The sequence below is a fragment of the Prionailurus viverrinus genome, chromosome B2 (assembly GCF_022837055.1).
Source record: "Prionailurus viverrinus isolate Anna chromosome B2, UM_Priviv_1.0, whole genome shotgun sequence".
Taxonomy (NCBI): Eukaryota; Metazoa; Chordata; class Mammalia; order Carnivora; family Felidae; genus Prionailurus; species Prionailurus viverrinus.
Window position 1 is genome coordinate 119,927,173 of NC_062565.1, and position 23,076 is coordinate 119,950,248.

General features: G+C 37.9%; 1 protein-coding gene and 1 non-coding gene across 3 annotated transcripts in view; both read right to left on the reverse strand.

Moving 5' to 3' along the window:
- MOXD1 (monooxygenase DBH like 1) overlaps positions 1-23,076 on the reverse strand; it is a 97,929-nt gene that overhangs the window by 33,996 nt on the left and 40,857 nt on the right. The window lies entirely within an intron of this gene.
- On the reverse strand, positions 4,509-4,611 carry LOC125166856 (U6 spliceosomal RNA). The gene has a single exon (XR_007152565.1). It is a non-coding gene; the product is annotated as a U6 spliceosomal RNA (small nuclear RNA).

Here is a 23,076-nt window from a genome sequence, read left to right on the forward strand (position 1 = left end):
ACTCTGTCACTGAATGAGGGCAGAGTTGGGGTGGAATTTGATACAAAGGACACAATATGGTTGGAAATTTTTAAAAATTATATAATATAATGAAATGAGGCTAAGAATTTTACTCGGTGTGACCTAGGTCTATAGAATAGGATTAGATGGGGATAAGAAAAAAAGTTCCTAAGTGTCTCAGAAATCCTTAGAACCTAGAACCAAGACCACTGTATCAGAATAGAAGGTAAGAAAAGCTTAGTGGAAATGTATATTATCTTTCTGACGTAAAACATTTGGGGTCCTTGACAAAACTGTGCCTGCCTGATGGTTTCGTACCTGCACCTACTGTGAAACTGATTCAGTTCCAAAAGGACTTCTCCCAAAAAGCCACTGAGCATTGGCAAACTGAAGAATCCACATGCTTTTGCAAACGTCAAATAACAACTACCTTAACAATAACAATAAAGAAATATATACAAGGGCACGTGGGTGGCTCAGTTGGTTAAGTATTTGACTCTTCATTTTGGCTCAGGTCATGATCTCATGGTTCGTGAGTTCAAGCTCCAGGTCAGGCTCTGCATTGACAGTGTGGAGCCTGCTTGGGATTCTCTCTCTTCCTGTCCCTCCCTCACTTGCACGCGCGTATGTTCGCTCTCACTCTCTCTCTCAAACTAAATAAATAAATTTAAAATTAAGAAATATGTATGTTTTTAATTGTTTATTTAGTTTGAGAGAGAGAGCAGGGGAGGGGCAGAGAGAGAGAGAATCCCAAGCAGGCTCTGCGTTGATAATGCAGAGACCAACACAGGGCTCAAACTCACAAACCGTGAGATCATGACTTGAGCCAAAATCAAGAGTTGGATGCTTAACTGACTGAGCCATCCAGGCGCCCCAAGAAATAGATTTTTTACTTACTTCCCTTGTGCTGATTTGAATAGTATCCCTCCAAAATTCATGCCCAACTGGAACCTTGGAATGTGACCTTTTTTGGAAGGAGGGTCTTTGCAAATGTAATTAGTTAAGATGAAGTTACTCTGTCTTAGGATGGGTCTGAATCCAATGACTAGTGTCTTTATACAGAAAAGAGAAGGAGATTCAGATTCAGACACACACAGAGAGGAGATGGCCATGTAAAGATGGCCACAGGGGCGCCTGGGTGGCGCAGTCGGTTAAGCGTCCGACTTCAGCCAGGTCACGATCTCGCGGTCCGTGAGTTCGAGCCCCGCGTCAGGCTCTGGGCTGATGGCTCGGAGCCTGGAGGCTGTTTCTGATTCTGTGTCTCCCTCTCTCTCTCTGCCCCTCCCCCGTTCATGCTCTGTCTCTCTCTGTCCCAAAAATAAATAAAAAACGTTGAAAAAAAAAAAAAAAAAAGATGGCCACAGAGGTTGGACTCAAGCTGCCACAAGTCAGGGAAAACCAGAGACCATCAGAAGCTGGAAAAGCCAAGGAAGGATTTTTCTCCTAGAGACTTTGGATGGACCATGGCCCTGCCAATGCCTTGATTTTGGACTTCTGGCCTCCAGAACTGTGAGAAAATAAATTTCTGCTGTTTCAAGCTACATGGCTTGTGGTCACTTATCATAGCATCCCCAGGAAGCTAATACATCATCTGCTCTCAATTGTTGTAATCATAAACTAACAATTCACAGATTTGTACATTTTTACCTAGGTCATGAGTATCCCTGCATTTGTTTGTGACAAAAAATTATTACAAATATACATTGTTTCCCCTTACATGATTGATGTTGTATAATTCCATGTACTTACATAGTCATAAGGCTATTTTACTTGATAAATATGCAAGTGCACTTGAGAGAGTTAAAGAAGTTTTATTATCTGTAGCTAAGTATATGTGTACCTTACTTTAGTTTTTACATTTGGAGGGTAAAAATAAGTGGGCGGGAAGGGTGGAATGCCCTTCTTGACTTGTCCAAGTATGAGAGAAAAACAGGTGTGAGAAAAACAGGAGGTTATTAGAGCTCTTATAAGCAACTTTCCTACACTTATTCTTCCAAGTCTACCCATTTAAGATGTTGCTTGTTGAAACATGAGTAGAGCATAGCTCTCCAAAAACAACTTGCAATTCAATAAATTAAAAATTAAAACAAAAGGAGAGAGGTGATGGGTGAAATCTGTAATGAGCTGGAAATCTGGTAAATCTCCATCACTTTTCTTCCTGCCCATTCTTGTTCTTGGCACCCTGCTTTCCATACACACCCCAGGCACAGGTTGCTGTCCAGGTAAAAGCCAGGAAACCATCTCTGACAGAGGTTATCCAAAGGGCATCTGGTTCATAATGCAATGCTGCCTATGAGAACATTTCAGCCCAAACTAGCAGTGTAGACAGACAATTACAAAATCATGCTAATATATGCTCATGGGATTATGGTAGGATAGGATAGTAGATGGTATCTACCTGTCCCTCTTTCCTTATCCTCATCCCCAATGGGGAGGGCTCTTTTAGCATGACAATATATCCAACTTATGAGAGGAGACAACCAAATTGAGCAAGAAAATGATATCATTGTCTCACAGGTAATCCACTCTGAAAAAGGTCAGAGTTCAAAGCAAAACCTGACCTGCTGATACGGGGCTCAAACTCAGGAACCATGAGATCATGATGTGGGCCAAAACCCATGAGCCCCTGTTTCTTCATAGTCATGCAGCTTTATGACTTTGTGATTTCCAGCTATACAAATGAGTCTTCCACCAGCACTGTGAAACAGTCAACAATTCTATTTTCTTCAGTCTCAAAGACTGGGACGGTCACCATCTTGACACCTACAGCAATATTTAAAATGACAACACCAGGGTTCTCAACAAATGTAACTTTCACCACCTCAGTTTCACAAAATATACCCCAGATGCCATCGACAATGACCACAACCCACAACACTTCAGTGACATCTGTTACTTCAGCAGTAACAAAGATGTATCAAAACTGACCTGTTTCCTATGCTGAAAATAGTTGTTAAATGCCACATTTTTGTCTTTGTTCCATTCTGAAAAAATAGAAATGATGTCATATTAAATAAATTAATGGTATAGATCCTAGTATTCTTGTCCCTGTGGAAAATGAGTTTCCAACTTCATCAGGCCTGCTAATGAGTGTGAATAAGTGACTTGTCCTACCAGGGAATTGTACTTGGATATGATTTGAAATGTGCCACACCTTTCCCTCCTGGGCCCCTCATTAGACAACAGAATTAGGCAGCATTCAGTCTACATTAGTTCTAAACCAAATGGTTAGCTTTGGTTTTCATTCATATGTGCCATAAAGATATTTTCCAATGGTATTAGATACAGTGTAGTAACAGAGTATCAGCACTCTTCATTTTCTGCATTTTTAAAAAACATAATGCCTGTGAAACTACAAATTCAGAACCTCAACATTTTCTTTTGAACTTATTCAAAGTTCAGTTCCACTTAAAAACTAGTTATTACATTCGTGATAACAGCAGACTTTATGGTATTTTCGGTGTATTTTAAAAATTTGTTTAATTGTTTATTTATTTTTGAGAGAGACAGAAAGAGAGAGAGAGAGAGAGGGCAGGAGAGGGGCAGAGAGAGAGGGAGACACAACCCAGAGCAGGCACCAGGCTCTGAGCTGTCAGCACAGAGCCTGACACGGGACTTGAACTCACAAACTCTGAGATCATGACCTGAGCCGAAGCTGGATGCTCAATCGACCGAGCCACTTAGGCGCCCCTTGTGTATTTTCATATGTTTCTAATCCACAGTTTTATTACTACAATTTGTATTTTAAATCAACTAATTTCTCAAGGTCTCTTGATGCGATAAAACCAAAACAGTTTCAATTTCCAATTTATTCAAAAGGAGAAATTTCAGTTAGAACCATTTATTCAGATTAGATCTAGTTGCAAGATTAGACCTGTGTTGTGCGGACCTATTGTTAAGGCACTAACTCTTAAGAGGACCAATAAGGGGAAAAAAAAATCCCCAAATCGTACTGCCTCTGAGGTTGTGGTAGGCGATCTAAGTTCAGCATCACAAATAGCTTCAGATGCTGGGGTTGCAGTTCTGGGGATGGGGGTGATTGGGAGATGTGTTAGATCAACTAGAACCCAGCAGTCACTAGACCAAGCAGGCTGGAGAGCAACCTTCTACAATGAGACTTCCTCTTCCCCCATTCAGCATTCTTATGTAGAAATTCAAAGTTTTAGCTTAGTATGATGTTTTTTAAAATCACCAAAGCATACTTTTTTTGTTTTCTTCTAATCACAGCAACTATTAATTCTAAAGAAAATACATTATCAAAATTTGATATTGGCAGCTTTGTTGGTGGTATTGTATTAACACTGGAAATCTGTCGATTCTTTACATTGGATGCAAAATGTGTTATTCAAGAAGAGGCATTTGGTATGGAACCATGTGAGTTTTGATTATTAGCCAGGACTTTATTACAATTTCTGCGTTTCTTTAAATGTCACAAGAAAATACCAGGACGGGCCACAGATTTATGAATTACATTCCTACTAATCCTCTATGCCCAAAGTAAATTGTTTAAAAACATGGAACGCTTCACAAATTTGTGTGTCATCCTTGTACAGAGGCCATGCCAATCTTCTCTGTACCGTTCCAGTTTTAGTATGTGTGTGGCTGAAGCACTATTAAAGCTGTTTTACTTGATGAATATGCAAGTACCCTTGAGAGTTAAAAATATTATGATTTACAGTCATCAACTTCTGAATGTGAATTAATTAGGTTCTTTTTTTTAATGTTTGTTTTTTATTTTTGAGAGACAGAGACACAGAGAGTAAGTGGGGGACAAGCAGGGAGAGAGAGAGAGAGAGAGAGAGAGAGAGAGAGAGAATCTGAAGCAGGCTCCAGGCTCTGAGCTGTCAGCACAGAGCCTGACATGAGGCTTGAACCCATGAACCGTGAGATCATGACCTGAACTGAAGTCAGACCCTTAACCGACTGAGCCACCCAGGCACACCAAATTGATTAGGTTCTTTTTGCCAAACACCTCAAGAATATAAAAATACAGAAATATAAAATATTTTAAAATTACTTTTAAGAAAGTTTATAACAGCATTCTTAATATGTATACTGTTCTTTGAATTTTTAATAGATTATTCATGAATTCTAAGGTTGCTTTTAGCCTTACATTAACAAATATTAATGTTCAGTTAACGTAGATATTCAGTAAACTAGAGGTCACCTAGCTCCTCTAAGAAATGTTACATTAATACCAATACGACCCACAAGGCATAGTGAAAGATCTGATGGTCAGGAGACTAAGTTCCCTTCTTGGCTGTGTCACTAAATAGCTGTATGACATGACTGTGAGCAGGTCAGCAGGTCATAGCACACGGGCTTTTTTTCCATCATTATGTGTGTGTGTGTGCGTGTGTGTGTGTGTGTATTTATATATGTATTGGAGCTCTGAAGAGCTCTAATAATCTATTTTTCTCACACCAAGCTAGTATACTTGGACAAGTCAAGAAGGACATTCTGCCCTTCCCACCCACGTTTTTTTTTTACCCTCCAAATGTAAAAACAAAAGTAAGATACACATATATTTAATTATATATAATAAAACTTCTTTAACTCTTTCAAGGGCACTTGCATATGTGTGTGTGTGTATATATATATATATATATATATGCCTTCATCTAATTCTCAAAACAAGCTCATGAGTTTAGGTAATAGAATTATCACCTATTTTATAAATGCAGACAATAACGCACATGTAAGTTTAAAAATTTATCCAACTGTCAGAGCCCGGATCTCACCACTGGTGACTTGGATCAGGAATTGGTGCCCCTAAACCAGCATGCTGATATACAGGAAAACCTTGGTTTGCGAGCATAATTTATTCTGGAAACATGCTTGTAATCCAAAGCACTTGTATATCAAAGCAAATTTCCCTATAAGAAACTCAAAGGATTCCTTCCACAACCCAAAATTTTTCATATAAAAACAATTACAATACTGAATATAATACAAAATAATAAAGAAAATACAAAATATAAAGAAAAATAAACAAATTAACCTGCATCTACCTTTGAAAGCCTTCATGGCTGGTGTGAGGGAAACAAGAGAGAGGAGGGTTATTGTGTAGGACGACTTTCACTACTACTAATGGAATCACTGCTACCCATAGGCTCAATAGAATCTTTTTCTGCATGGGGGCCATTGTATACATTCACACAGGTGTTGAGCACGGTACAGCATTAACAAGTTCTTAACATATACTGTATTTAATGTAACTGGCAATAAGGCAGCAAAGGATCTATATCTGCAGGCAGCCTGATCCAGAATGAAGCAAAGCATTCCTAAGCTGACTCTTGTATGGAAAAGCAAAGAACTGTCCATAGGTGCTTTGAAGTGACAAAAAATTCACTAGCGCCAGTTGTGGGCACCTTCCAACGTTCTGAAAAATCACTGATTTCTACCAAACACCTCGGCCTGAGATGGAGCATCCAAGCACGGGAGAAAACCGCCCACAATCCCACAGCGAGATAGAGACAGACAGAGGCAGAGACAAGAAGCATTGGTTCAGCTGTGATCATGTGGCATTCGGCATCACGTACTACTCATATGGCAAGACATCATTCGTTTATCAAGTTAAAATGTATTAGAAATGTTTGCTCATCTTGCAGAACACTCACAGAACAGCTTACTCGCAATCCAAGGTCTTACTGACTCCCATCTTGAATGGCAGGGGAGTGAATGAGACAGTGTCAGTGCTCCACCAAGGTCACTTTGGGTTTCTTTAACCTTTTCTGGGGGCCTTACTTCCAATCACTTGCACCTGTAACTTTCCTCAAAGGCCCGATCTTGGGCTCACTTTGTAAGGAGCAAAAAATGCCCCAAAATGTACGTTAGTCTGAAGAAAGTGAAATGGACAACTCTAAACAAAATGACTGTTTTCCATGGGTGCTATGGACTGAATATTTGTGTTTCCCTCAAATTCACGTATGGATAGTCTAACTCCAAAGGTGAGGGTGTTGGAAGGTGGGGCCTTTGGAGGACAATTAAGTCATGATGGCTGATTTCTCATGCGTGGGATGAGTGTCTTTACAAAAGAGACCCCATGGAGTTCCCTTGCCCCTTTCACCATGTAAGAACACAGTGAGAAGACGGCTGTCTATGAAGTGGATCTCACCAGACACCAAATCTTCTGGTATCCTGATCTTGGACTCCAGAGTTGTGAGAAATAAATTTCTGCTGTTTATAAGCCACCCAGTCTATGGTACTCTGTTAAAGCACCCCGAGTGGACTAAGACAATGGGATTAGGTTACAGCTGGAAGTACAGTGCAATAACACCCTTGCTTGGCTTTCTCTTCCTCAGTCTTACTCTCCCGCCTCGTGTTTTCTCCTGGCACTTCCTTAGTCATTTGTACACACATCCTTCTCTCAAAGGACTGCAGCTGAGAACCCAATATAAAACAAGTAGCATAATGGAAGAGCATTTTATTGGACCACATGTTTTGGGGTTTGAATCTAATCTGGGGGGTTTAAATCTTGCCCCATTATTTTCTATGTATTTATTTTCTTATTTATTTATATTGAAGTATATTTGACATGTAACATTGTGTACATTTTCGGACAGACAACATTTTGATTTGAAACATTTATATACTGCAGGGACACCTGGGTGGCTCAGTTGGTTAAGTGTCTGACTTCCGCTCAGGTCATGATCTTGCGGTTTGTGGGTTTGAGCCTCACATCGGGCTCTGTGCCAACAGCTCAGAACCTGGACTCTGCTTCATATTCTGTGTCTCCCTCTCTCTCTGCCTCTTCCTCACTCTCACTCCCTCTCTCTCAAAAATAAACATTAAAAAATTGTCTTAATATAAACTCCTTAAAAAAAGAAACATTTATATACTGTAATATGATCATCATATGATCATCAAACATGCTAAAAGACTAGGTCTTAATTATCTCTACCACAAAAAAAGAATTGATAGTTATGTGATTTTTCCATCTCTTTTTCCTAGTTGCTCAACCTGTCTTTGTCTCAGTTTCCTTACCAGTAAATCAGTGACAATAAGGTTTACTTATAAAATTACTTGAGAATCAAATAGCTGACGCATCAGAAGCAACAGACGCCTTGTAGGTGTTCAAAGAATGATGTGAGTATATTTATTAAAAGTTGGACTCTGGGTTTTAAATACAATTTTAACATTGCACCCAAATAAATAACGTCTATACTGGTAATTTATTCACAAAGTCCAGTGTTTCAAAACCTAACTTTAAGACTTTTATGTTACACATATTCAGGCAAAAAAAATATTGCCATGGTCACATGCTGTATTGCAAAATACATAATCATATGAAATATATATTTATGTGTGACATGTCAATTTATTTAGGATTTAATTTGTATAATAGTATGTTCTTTACAGAGAAGTTTTTCTGAAATATGACCTCCCCCCTTCCTCTAAAAGAAACATAGGTACACTGACACTTCATTCTTTAATTTTAATTTTTTTTTTTTTTTGAGAGAGAGGGAGCAAGCACACAAGCTGGGGGAGGGGCAGAGAGACAGAATCTTTTTTTTTTTTTTCAGTTCATTTATTTTGAGAGAGAGAGAGAGAGAGAAAGCATGAACAAAAGAGAGCAGAGAGACAGGGAGAGAGAGAGAATCCCAAGCAAAACCACACTGTGAACACAGAGCCCAATGTGGGCTCGATCCAAAGAACCATGAGATCATGACCTGAGCTGAAATCAAGAGTTGAACAATTAACTGACTGAGCCACCCAGGCACCCCGAGAGAGAGAATCTTAAGCAGGCCACATGCTCAGCATTGAGCCAGACACAGGGCTTGATCTCATGACCCTGGAATCATGACCTGAGCAGAAATCAAGAGTTAGATGCTCAAATGACTGAGCCACCCAGGCGCCCCTACACTGACACTTCTCGTGTGTATTTATGCACAGTTTTGAATACACATTTCCTTTACTATTTTGCTCTGAAAATCTTTTCATCTCAAAGAGATGTCTTCCATTCCATTCATTCATTCTTCATTCATTCATTCATTCATTTATTCATTCAACTAATTAAAGGAAAAATACCCCAACTATTTGGTTCTTTATCCGATGCCAAGAAGTAAATAAACACGGGTCTGACAATCATACAGTTTATATTCTAGAAAGGTAGAGAAGTTAAGACCAGAGAATGATAATTTTTGGTTGCCTTCCAGCATCAGTTCCCCCAGAAGAACTACCAGGATCCTGAATTGGCTTAGCCACACTCTTTGACTAAGAATGATTCCCACTTCTCTTAAGTGGCCCAAACCCATCTATGTGGTCCCAATCTTGATTGGTCAAATCGCAACGACTTTCAAGTAGTGGTTGGCAGAAGAGCTATCCTCCCAAAGTAAGAGAGAAAGTGCTATTTCAGGGAGTTTGGGCTGTCATTTTTCTACCATAAGGGAAAATAGCCTAAGGCTGAGGCCCAAACAATATTAAGGGCAAAGCTCAAAAGGAGCTGTAGCTCTTGAAACATCATAAATCTCTGGACAAAGGGATTTGCTTGAAATAAACCCAAGTGACATTCAGCTGAAACAAAAAGAAGTTCGGTGCTGATAGTAATTATCAATGACAGTTGTTTTCTTCAGTCATCTTTGGTTTCTTTCCCCTCTTTAGTCCATGAAAACTGAGATGACTACCCAAACCTGGATTAAGTCAGAAGCTTTGTTAATTCAGATTTCTGAAAAACACAAAACGAAGTTCCCCAAATAACTAGTTGTGTTCTGTAATGTGTTTGGAAACCACATTTTTTTCATGAGAACACTGAATACTTAGAGCATGCCAAAGCAATATGATTCATCCTAATTTATATTTCTCATCTTCAAAATGTTTCTCATGTTACACTCTAGGCACGGCATTCATCCCAGTCCCCACTTCTATACATCCCACCTGGGTTCCACCAATAGCCACCAACTAATCTTCTTGGATGCTTAGGGGGTAGCTTTCCAGACAACACCCCATATCCCAACCAATCTTCCCAAATCACTTTTCATCTTGGACATCTGACCGATAATATTCAGTGGCTCCACACCACCCTTTCTATATCGATCAAGTCCACACTTCTTTTCCTGACATTCAGGATCCTATGTGGTTTGCTGCACGTTACCTACACGGTGCCCTGTGCATGAATTCCCAGTCACAGGGACCCGTTCCTTTTACACACCATGTTGTTCTTACCTCCATGGTTTCGTTCCGTGTTTCCTTCCCCCAATATGTCCTCCTACTCGCTCTTGAAAGCCCAGGTTTTGTTTCCCCTGGATGCCTTCTCTGATTACTTTGGCAGACATTTGCCTTGCTTCTCTAAGCTTCTTTCAGGAGGCAGTACTGTGTGGTAGCATGAGGCCAAAGACTTGGTTTGGAATTCAACAACTGGCACTTACTAGCTGTGTGATCTAAGACAGATTGCTTAACTTTACTGAAACTCAGTTTTCTTATTTACGAAATAAAAACACGAATCAACTTTTAATCCATTATAAAAAGTAAAGGAGAAAATGTGTCTAGCACATAATCATTTGTATCAAGCAGTTGAAAACGATCCTCAGTTCTGTACAACTTAGTACTTTTTTATCGAATGTAATTAGTGCCTACATAAGAGTTTTTCTTCTTACTTGGAGTAGCAACTCACTGTTCTGCTAACTTGTTGACAATTCATTACATGGAGCAGACTTTTTCAAGGCCTTTATTATTTGCGATGATTGTTGTAATGAAAATACAACATCAAGACTAAATCTTGCTAGTTATTTTTTGGTATGCTCTTGCTTACCTCTTTATAAGTATGAGCTGTTTTTAAATGATAAATTGAATTGTTTTTCAGGTTAATCTGCATTGCACGGCAATTCATGGAATTGAAGGTTCATAGAAAGTAGATGTGATTTTATTGTTTCACGCTGCAGGAAATAAAGTTCTCTGAACTCATTTTATTACTTCAACACATGACTTTCAATGCAGCAATATGTATATCAGAGGTATGAGTGTATATGGATTTCTTCCAATCCTATGCAGAGCAGAGAGACACGCGTAGATCAACTTGTTTTACATAGGATAAGAATGCAGGAAACGGGGAACTTCTCATGGGAACATAGCTCATCACAGAATGACAGAGGAGATAGATCTGTGCAAAAAAATGCATAGACAGTACAACTTTATTTTATGTGACCCATCTCTTATCCTGGAGAAGTGAATTAAAGGTTAACAGAGGAAAGAACTGGAAGCAGCGTGCACCTGAGCAAAAAGATAAGTAAACATTACGTTACCAAAACCAAGACGAGAAGAGTTGTAACATTGATGTCAAGTAAAGGGCCGGTTCCTTTAACACAGGGAGAAGACAGCCATAACTACTAAGTCCACATACCAGTCCTCAGAATAAAACCTACCTTGCCGGACCTTGATCTTAGACTTCTCCACCTCCAGAACTATGAGAAACAAACTTCTGTGGTTTGAGCCATCTCACCTATGGTATTTTGTTATGGAAGCCCAAGCAGACTAATACAGAAAATTTGTAAATGGCATAAAATTGAAAATAATTTAATGTTGCTCTTTATTAAATTATATTAAATTTAGACAATGGCCTACCAGACAATCATAAAAGAATAAGATAGGTCTGTACATAATGTAGTGGAACACTTCCAGGACATACCGTTAAATGTAAAAAGCAAGTGTCAAAATAGATGACACTATTGTCTCCTATATGATCCTGAGATCTAAAAATAAAAGTAAGAAAAACCACATATATCTATATAAATATATACTTATATACATATATAATATATATTATATACTTATAAGTATATAAAGTATATAAATATATACTTATATAAGTATATAAGTATATATATATACTTATTATATATACTTTAAGAATATATATATTATATATATTATATATAAGTATACTTATTATATATATATACTTATATATAATATATATATATATAATATAAAGAAAGATGGATGAAAATATACACAGAAGTAAACATAAACATAAAGGTACATGATTGCATACATATAGAAAATTTCAGGGGTACCTGGGTGGCTCAGTCAGTTAAGCATCTGACTTTGGCTCAGGTTAAGATCTCACAGTTTGTGAGTTCAAGTTCCCCCATCAAGCTCTGTGCAGACATTTCAGAGTCTGGAGCCTGCTTCAGATTCTGTGTCTCCCTCTCTTTATGCCCCTCCCCTGCTCATGCTCTCTCTCTCTCTCAAAAATAAACATTAAATTTTTTTTTTCAAAAAAATTTCAGAAAAATACAAGAAAATATTAATTTGGCTTTCAGGAAGTAGAACTTGAATGGTAGAAGTCAGAGCTTTTTGATTTTCACTTCATGGCCTTCTGTATTTGAATTTTTTACAGTGAACACATATTAATTTTATAATATATTTTTTAAATTTTGTTTTCATCACCTACGAGCTCAATGTCCCTGACAAGTTAATGAATATGTGAGACAGAGATTATCTACATCCTACCTCACAAAGTGATCTTGAGAATTACATAAGATATCGGGAAACCCCTCACAGTGCATGGTATATACAAAGTATACATCAAATGTTAGTTTTCATATTTCCTATGCATAATCTATCTACGGTATTACATATGAAGTAGATATATGCTATGCTATTATATACTTAATCATATAAAACAAAGTCTCCAAGAACCTTCAAAATTGTTTATTTCCCTACACAATGCAAAATAATCTATTTTGTTTAAATTAAATCTGTTATTTAGAGAAATAATTGACCAGGATGTATTTGGCGCTAGGTTTCTAAAACAACATGTTGATCCTCTGCAAACTCAATTATATCTGCTGCGTTTGTAGGCTCTTAGAAAAAGAAAAATAAAAAAAAAAATAACCAGAAGAATTTTCTACCCCAAACCTGTTGTCAAGACTTCATAGCCCAATGGCAGATGTGAGTATATGTGACTAGGGGCAGCTGCTGCTGGGAGGGTCCCCACAAAGACATTGAGACCTTCCTTGGTTCTGCATCAAACGTTTTCTGTCTCTGGGTTGTTTTTCACTTTGTAATCTCCTTTGAAGTAACGGTTGCTAGTCTGCTTTTTGTTGTTTTTGTTGTTGTTGTTGTTGTGTGTGATTTTTTTTGTCTTTTACAGTTTAAAGGACTAATAATTCCATCCATGAAAGGACAGAACTCAATTACTAACAGATGATCCTTATGATAAAATGTCACAACCCCAAGTTAGAGGAAAGAAAAACAACTTCATTTTTCATTTACTCCAATACAACTTACACATAAAAGGAACTAATTTAAATGTCTTTATAGTAAAACTAACTTTTAAAAACTTATTTTCAGGGCATGTGGGTGGCTCAGTCGGTTGAATGTCTGACTTCGGCTCAAGTCATGATTTAGTGGTTCGTGAGTTTGAGGCCCGCGTCAGACTCTGTGCTGACAGCTCAGAGCATGGAGCCTGCTTCCGATTCTGTGTGTGTGTCTCTCTCTCTGTCCTTCCCCTGCTCACGCTCTGTCTCTCTCTGCCTCTCAAAAATAAATAAACACTAAAAAATTTTTTAAACTTATTTTCATATCCTGAAACTTCCAGTACTTGTGTTTGTATATAATTTACTGTGATAATTTGGCAGTTTTAAATAAAGTATATTATTTTAACATTTATTTGTCATAATTTAAGGATTATACTTCCTGAAGAAATTTAATAAATGAACCATCTTTGTCTTCTTCTAAGAGTAGGGAAATCATCATTGAATGACATTTCTTATTCCCTCAGGCACAATTTAAATATTAGACCTAATTGTAGGCAACAAATTAATAACACTGCCTCATGCAGAATTCTTGGTTGGCTTTTATCCAGAGGTCTTGAATTCACTGCTCTTTCATTTTAAATTAAATTTGAATGTAAAGTATGTTGTTTTATCCTGTAATGAAAAGAGAAACTGATGTTGAGTGTTTTTCTCTATGATATCGAACAATGTTGCTTTAGAAGTGATAATAAATGCAGGTCTTCAAATCCTACTTAATTTTATTGAATTCTGGCCCTCTCTATAAAGTAGCCCAGCAGGACTGTTCAGTTTGGCACTTAAGTTAGTTACAGACTCCACAGTGTCACACACGCAAAATTCCTTTGTCCTGGGAATAAGATAGATTTTCAGAACGTTGTTTACAACTCACCATAATTGAATTAAGTCTAGATTCGAGTCATTAATCCAACAAGCACTCACTAAGCACCACTATCAGGAAGTGCACCCCGAGCTGAAAATCCAAGGACGTGCCTGGCCCAATGGGAGAGAGCCTGGTAAAGAGAGGAGTCCCATAGCCAATATGGGGGTGTTATGACATCAATAATAACTACCACTGGTGAGCATTTACGTGTACCAGGTACATTGCACATATCAACACATTTAATTTCATTTCATCTTCCTGCATTCTGGAGAAAGGTATTACTCTCTTTGTTGCCCAGATCAGGAAACTGAGGCACAGTTACGTAAACCAAGCAAACTTGCAGGGCTGCTGTGTAGCTGGCTTGAACCAGCACCGGGGGCTGAACGCTAAGCACCATTCTCTGGGAAAGCGTGCCTGCCTTTGTGATCTGCCGTGGAGGTGTGAAAGGGCAGTGATGGTTAGAAGGGAGCTGAAGTCAGTTCAATAATTTTGTACACTAATGTAACAGTATGCTTCAGAGAGCCATTTGATTTTTTTTTTTAATCTTTATTTACTTTTGAGAGAGAGACAGAGTGTGAGCAAGGGAGGAGCAGAGAGAGAGGGAGACACAGAATCCGAAGCAGACTTCAGGCCCTGAGCTGTCAGCACAGAGCCCGACACGGGGCTTGAACGCACGAACCGTGAGATCATGACCTGAGCTGAAGTCGGACGCTCAACCGACTGAGCCATCCAGGCGCCCCTCCATTTGATTTTTTAAATGGAGTTTTGCTGTCTGGTTGGAAAAGGGATAATAAAATAAAAAAAGAAAAAAGAAAAAGACTATTTTTGCTTGACCTCATCCAATTTGTTTAGCCATGACTATAATTAAGAAATACAGTCTTTTATATTTCAAGAAAGTGAAGCAAATAAATGAATATCAGTGGATGGCTTCTGTCATTCTGGCTCCTTTCTTATTTTCTATGTGTTTCAAACATGAGTTCTCCATGAAAAGAAGTCTTAGTTTGCAGGGCAATTCCATGAAAATGGGGAAACAAAAAACTGAAGTGTGTTCAGACTATGACTGAGTTAAACACTGGTCTTCTGTGGGTGAGTCTCCAGTCTGGGTGGATAACCCCTAATCCACGAAGCCTTTGCTCAGCTTAGTAAACAGGTTCACACTGAATTCACCTTTTCAAAGCCTTTAAGTCTCCTGCTGCCTTCCAGCTATTTAAATAAAGAAGTCTCCTCTAGATGTAGGTTTCTGGAAAGCAAAGCAAATGTTTTATTAATCTTTGAAGTTATTCATTTGCTTGCTCGCTTTTGAAAAGTTTATATACAGAGAAAATAATATAACATTATTCATATAAAAACCATCCAGAGCTAGTTAACATCTTGTCATTCCTACTTTGCTATCCATCTTTGTCCCCACTTACTCCAGCACATCTCTCTGTTCCCTCTAGGTGCTCATGTTGACCTCAATTGCCAACCTGACCATCAAGGTGAGAGCCAAGTATAAACTCAGGTACTTAGTCTTAACAAGTCTGATTTGCCTTTTTTCCTAAACATGCCAGCCAACTCCTTTAAATCAAACCTAAAATAACTTTTCCATTCAATACTTTTTATCAGTTTAAATAGTCTCAGGTCTGCAGTTATAGAAATTACATTCAAAAGGGATCTACTTATGAAGGAAACATAAAAAGCATGGGTGATTTATTCCATATTTGCTCAATCAGATAAAAGCCACACTCAACCGAAATGTCATAATTTACAACCTGCGTAGATATTCAAAGAGAATTTTGCAGTTTCAGAAATGTGGCCAACCTCCTTTCTTGGCAGCTGAAACAAGAAACCTAAAAAGGATCTGATAAATTGAGTTGCGATAATAGTTCCAAAAGGGAACACACCATCTTCTCTCCCCCATGAAATATCACTTCTTTCAGATTTGTTTAAAAGTCTTCACCCCTAACATCAAGCGAGTGGGGAGGATTTCCATCTCTACTGCCACAACAACCCTTGTGGGCATTCTCTCCTTATTTCCAAAGACACTTCCCAAATAAGGCTGCTTTTCCTCTCACATACATTTTCCTAACATGTCCAGGCTAAACTCTTGGCTCTAATCCTCTGTATTCTAAAATCTCCACAACAAATCATGCCATTTCTCCAGCCAAAACCCAGTAGTCCCACGTTGCCTCAAGAGAAACTCACTTCTTGGCTTACAATTCCTGCTCTCTGTGGTCCTTTCACAAGATCTCCAAACATTACTAGGAATACGTGTTCTCAGTGTCTTTGATCATGGCATTCCAGCCTTCTCATCCTGAACCTGGCAAAACTGTATTGTATCCATCAGAATTTGTACTTCCAGTGGGAAAACTAAATGTTCAGAACACCTCTCAGTTGGAAGACTGATTTTCATGATTTCCATGATTTTCAAAACTTAAAACAATGTGTCTTGAAATATATTGATAAGCTCAGTAAGAAATTAAGGAAGACCAAAGGTAAAAGAAGAAGAATATAAAGTCAAAATCAAAGTTGATAAAAACAGAAACTAAGGCTCCCGTGGGAACATATGACATACTATGATTCTAGAGTCTCCAGGAATAATGGTCACAGGATAGGATCATCAAATGATGTGGGACTCAACTTGACACACACCTCTCCCTCCCACACCCCTCAATTAAATACAGAACCGGAACCCTCCGAGCTCATACCAATCCAGTAAAGTGAAGAACTAGGAAAAAAAAAAATCTAACTGCTAACAAAGGCAGCTGATGAAAAAACTTGTCTGTCTCTGCCACAGTTCTGGGTTATTATGGATCAAATGTTTTTGTCCCCTCGCCCCCTTCAAATTTATAGGCTAAAGTCCTAACTTCTAATGGGATGGTATTTGAAGATGGGATCTTTGGGAGGTAGTTAGGGTGCATGAGGTCATGAAGGTGGGGCCCTCATGATGGGATTAATACCCTTATAAGAGACACCAGAGAGCTTGCTGTACTCCTCCTCTGCACCCCATCCTCACGCATTAGGAGGTCATATGGGCACACGGTGAAATGGCAGCTGTCTATATGCCAAGAGAAGAGGCCTCAGAATGAAGCCCACCTTCCAGAACCTTGATCTTGGCTTCCTGGCCTCCACAACTGTGAGAAATAAATGTCTGCTATTTACCAGTCTATGGTATTTTGTTATGGTAGCTAGAGCTGAATAAGACCTGGTTAGAAGAAAATAATAACAATATTCTCCCCTGGAGGTGTGTAAACAAAGGTCCAGCCTCATGAGACAGTAAGATTTGCATTTATAGTCCTGTATGGTTGGGGAAATTCCAAACCAAGAAAATAAAGGATCCCTCATGGGTTGCCATCCCCTGGCATCTGGCAAAAGTAAATATAAATATAATACCTCCAGGAGGGAGCATCCTCTCCTCCGGTACCTTGTGATTTCCATGGATGACATTAACTTGGCAAAACTTAGCAAACACTTGGGGAAACAAGAGACTATCCACGACATATTTAGATTCCCAATGACTTGAGCCATTGGAATTATTAAACATAAAATCAAAAATAACTATGTATGCTTCATTTTTTAAATGTTATGCATTATATTTATGTGGTTAAAGAATAAAGACGAGCTTGAAAAGATGAGCAAGAAATATCAAGATTGAATCAGCATATTTGAAAAAGAACAAAATAGAATTTCTAGAAATAAAAAATAATTGGGATTTAAAACTCTATGGGTGAGTTAAACAGCACATTAAAAAACAATTTAAGGAAGAATTACTAAATGTGAAAATATTCTGACCTCAAACTTCTCCAAGACAACACTTCTTTCACTTTTATTAAAGTGTAATTTGACAAGGGCACCTGAGTGGCTCAGTCGGTTAAGCGTTCAACTTCAGCCCAGGTCATGATCTCATGGTTTGTGAGTTTGAGCCCCGCATCAGGCTCTCTGCTGTTAGTACAGAGCCAGCTTGGGATCCTCTGTCCCCCTCTACCTCTTCAACCCTCCCCTGCTCACACTCTCTCTCAACAATAAACACTTTTTTTAAAAAAGGTATAATTTGACATACACTAAGCTGCATATATTTAAAGTATAAAATTTGTTGTTTTGACATATGTACATACTCATAAAACCACAGGCTAGATAATGAATATGCACATTGTCCCCCAAAGTTTCCCCAGGGCCCTTGCCAACCCCTCATTGTCTTCCCACCTTGCTTCATTCTCATCCCTGGAAACCACTCCATGGCTTCCTGTCACTATAGATTACTTGAATTTTTTAGAATTTATAAAAACTAGAATCATATTATATGTAGTCATTTTTTTCTGGCTTCTTTCATTCAGCATAATTATTTTCAGGTTAATCTATGTTGGTTTTATGTATCAATAGTTCATCCATTTTAATTACGGAGTAGTATTCCACTGTACATATACGCCATGATTTGTTTATCCATTCACCGATTAATACACATTTGGATTGTTTCCATTTCTTAGCTACTCTAAAGTAAGGTGCTACAAAAACTCTTTGACAAGTCTTCGTATGATCATACGCTCCCATGACTCTTGGATACACAGCTAATAGCAGAATAGCTAAAGTAAATGACAATGTATGTTTATTATTTAAGAAACTGCCAAATGATTTTTCAATGTGGTGTACCACTTTATATTCCCATCGGCAGTATATTAGAGTTCCGGTTGTTCCACATCTTGCCAACCCTTTAATTTCCATATGGCAATTCTTAAAGGTGGTATCCCAGTGTGATTTTAATTTACACTTCCTTAATCAGTAATGATGTTGGGCATTGTCTCAAGGAAGCGGACTGATATCAGGCAGAGAAGGACACTGATCTCTGAGAAACAAGAAACAAGTGAGGTTAGTCCTGTGGGTTGTTCAGATGGCTGTCTATAGAGAGATTTTTCAGGCTGTTGCATGGGAAAGTGAAACTGAAGCAGGACCTGCCATTCTCCTTGAGTTGTGGAGATTGAATTGGCCCAGTGAGGCCAAGTAGGTTACAGTTCACAGAATGTAATATGGGAAGGGAAGAGATGCACAGAGAGATAACTCAGGACACCTACATAAAGTCTGCTTCAGGTGAGTTACTGAATACTGATCCTTTCACAACAGGTAAAATCACCCTAAAAAATCCTACCCAAGACCAGGTAAAAATTATTCTAAAGGATTAAAAGAAACCATGATGGAAATATCACAATGCAGAGAATAGAGCCTTTCCCCAACATAGTGGAAAATCTTGTAATTCACACAGCATTAGGTAAAAGTACTCAGAAGGGCTTGCCTTGCAGTGGGTAAAATGAGGGTCTAACAAAGCTCATAAACAAGATCTGAAAAGTCTGATTTCAAGTAAGTTAACCTCGTCCCAGAACAAAGCTCAAAACTATTTTCAGAAGTGCAAACATAACCAACATCCAGTAAGGTAAATTAAAAATGTCTGGCATCCAACAAAAGATTACTAGTTACACAAAGAATTAGAAAAATAAAACCCATAATGACAAAATTCAAACCAAATTAACCCAGAACTCACGCAAATGAAAGAAGCAGATATTATAACTGTATTTTATATGTTCCCAAAGATAGATCAAAGACTGAATATGTTAAGTATAGACATGGAAGATACTTTTAAAATACTTAAATCTAAATTTTAGAGATTAAAACTACAATGACTGAGGTGAGAAATACAGTGCATAGTATGAAGAGCAGAGTAGATCATAAAGAAGAAAAGATTGGTAAATTTGAAGACAGAATAATAAAACTACCCAAAATCAAAGCAGGCTAAAAAAATGAAATGCAAATGAGTTGCAGGATAACTTGAAACAGCCTGATATACTTACAATTGGAGTCACCATAAGAGGGGAATAACCGAAAAACCTATAACTAACAGCATACCTAAAGATGAAAGACTGAATTCTTTTATCCTAAGGGAAGGAAAAGGCAAGGAATCCACTCTCACCATTCCTATTCATCATTATACTGGAGGTTCTATACAATGCAATAAAGACAAAATTTTAAAAAGAAAGAAGAAAAGGCATCAGATCAGAAAGGAAGAAGTAAAACTGTCTTTATTCTGAAATGGCATGATGATCCCTGCAGCAAATCCAACTGAATTCTAGCAATGCTGCTAGAACTCATAGGTGTGTTTCACACATTTAAGGGCCAGAAGATCCACATACAAAATTCATTTGTACACATTGGTGACAGATAATCAGAAAATGAAATGTGAAGGTGAATACCATCGAAAATACCATCAAAATATTAGATATTTAGGAATGAATTTGACAAAAGCCGTATACAAACCCTACGTTAAAAACTAAAAACACTGCTTAGAGAAATCAAACTAAATATGCATGTCCTAGAGTTAGGCAAAAATGTCTTATAAAGCCAAAAGCATAATCATAAAATTTTTAAAATAGACTAGACTTGGCCAAAAGTAAGAACTTCTGTTCTCCAGAAATACTGTTAACCGTGAAAAGACAAACCACAGATTAAGACAAAACATCTGCAAATCAAATATGTGGTAAACAAATTGTATCCAGGATATTAAAGCATACTCAAGGCTCAATAATAAGAAAACAAACATCCAATCTTAAAAATGGACAAAGATTTGAAGAGGTTTTGTTTCACCGAAGCAAATAGAGGAACGGCAAATAAGCACATGAAAAGGTGCTCAACCTCCTTGGTCAGTAGGGAAATGCAAATTTAAACCACAATGAGATACAACCATTAAAATGACTAAAATTTTAAAAGACTGACTATTCCAAGCAACGGTGAATATATGGAGCACCTGAAACTCACTTATTTTTGCTGTGAATGTAAAACAGTGCAACACTGGGGAAAACTGTCTGGGTCTGACAGCCTTTAAAAGTGTTAAACACAGGGGCGCCTGTGTGGCTCAGTCGGTTAAGCGGCCGACTTCAGCTCAGGTCATGATCTCACGGTCCGTGAGTTTGAGCCCCGCGTCGGGCTCTGTGCTGACAACTCAGAGCCTGAAGCCTGTTTCAGATTCTGTGTCTCCCTCTCTCTGACCCTCCCCGTTGTTCATGCTCTGTCTCTCTCTGTCTCAAAAATAAATAAAGGTTAAAAAAATTTTAAAAAAAGTGTTAAACACATTGCATTGCATACAACCCAGTCATTCCACTCCAAGGTATACATCCAAGGGAAAGGAGAGCAGGTGTTCATAGAAAAAGTTGTACCCAAATGTTCACGGCAACTTTAATGGTCATAGCTTCAAAATAAAGACACACAAATATCCATCAAGTGAATGGATAAACCAGTTGTGCTATATCCATACAATGGAATGCTATCCAACAATAGAAAGAATGAACTATTATGGAAAACAGTCCTGTATCTGAGTTAGAACTCCTTCTTGGGGCAAGAGTACTGGTGTGCCAGTCCTAAGACCAGGCTTTAAATGGCTTTAGAGTTTCTTCTCTCTCATTTGGAACCTTGCCACCACCATCTGAACAAGTTTAATCTAGACATCTGCAGAACATGCCCCATACTATAAAGGAGAACCCACTTCTCAGCTGAGGACTCCTAGCCCCACCTACAAACTGCTGACTCCCAACCATACGAGAAAGCCCAGCCACCATTCAAGAACCTGCCTACACAACCCAAGCTGGTTACACACATAGGAGTAAGCAAAGCGACAAACAGAAGAACCCCCTGGTCGATCTGTAAACTGCAATATGTGTGTATGTATTTAAAGGCTTTGAACGTTGGGTGGTTCAGTGCACAGTAATGGCTGATACAAAATGAATAAAAAATTCTGGTATATTCAGATAATTAAACTCTATAAAAGATGAAAATGAACACATTTTTTTGACACACAAAAGCATGGTAGACTCACACATTCTGCTGAGCAAGAGAAGCCAGACACAAAAGAGTCTAAGGTTCATAAAGTTTAAAACAGGCAAAAGTAACAAGTAGAGATCAAAGTCAGAATAGGGGTTAGGTCCAGAGGCAGGTAGTTACCTGGAAGGGATATTGAGGGCCACTTTTGGTGGACTGGTAGTGTTCTATTTCTTGATCTTAATTCTGATTCCATGAGTTAGTTCACCTTATGAAAATCCAATGAGTTGTATACCAGTGTTTTGTGAATTTTTATGTATGTAACTCAATAAAAGAGTTTTTTAAAAAATGTTTAGGTTGAACAGGAAATTCACCGAAGAGGAAATATAAATAAAAAGAGCATCAGTCTCACTGGTAGTCTGAGAAAAGCAAGTGAAAACAATCATAAACATCAGTTTTCACCCATCGGTAGACAATAAGTTTAAAAGACGGCAATACTCAGGCTTGAAAGGAAGTGAAGAAATATTCACACATTGCTAGTGTGTAAATTTTAGAAGGTAATCTGACAAATATATTAAATTTTTGAATGCATATAACCTTAACTCAATGCATTTAGAAATCTTTCCTACAGAAATGAAACCGCTAAGGATACATATAAAAGAATATTTATTAAAGCATTGTTTCCAGCAGCAAAAACATTAAATCACCTTGAAAGTGAATCAGCTACAGCCGGCTGCCAAAAAAAAATGTGGTTTATACATATTAGGGGATTTCATTATGCAGATATTAAAATAAAGGTGTTATTATGTTTTGAGCTGCACTTCTATGGGTGGCAATTTGGAAAAGCAAATTTCAAAGTAATATGGACAGTAATCCTACATTTTTTTAAAAAAAGAAGGGTGATTAACTCAGTAAAATCCTATATAATTTTGTAAGGGTTTTCTTGAACATAGATTATAGAAGGACCCAAATAAATGTGTTAACATTGGGCACCTCCAAGCTGGATTTTAGAGAAATGGGGACACCACTATTATACACATTTCACCTTTTTTCCTGTTGTAATAAGCATATGTCACATTAAAAATGAAACAATTACACGTTAGATAATACTTTTGTAAATTTCCAGCATTTAATTTTTTTTCTTAATTTTTTCTAATGTTTATTTATTTTTGAGAGGGGGAGAGAGAG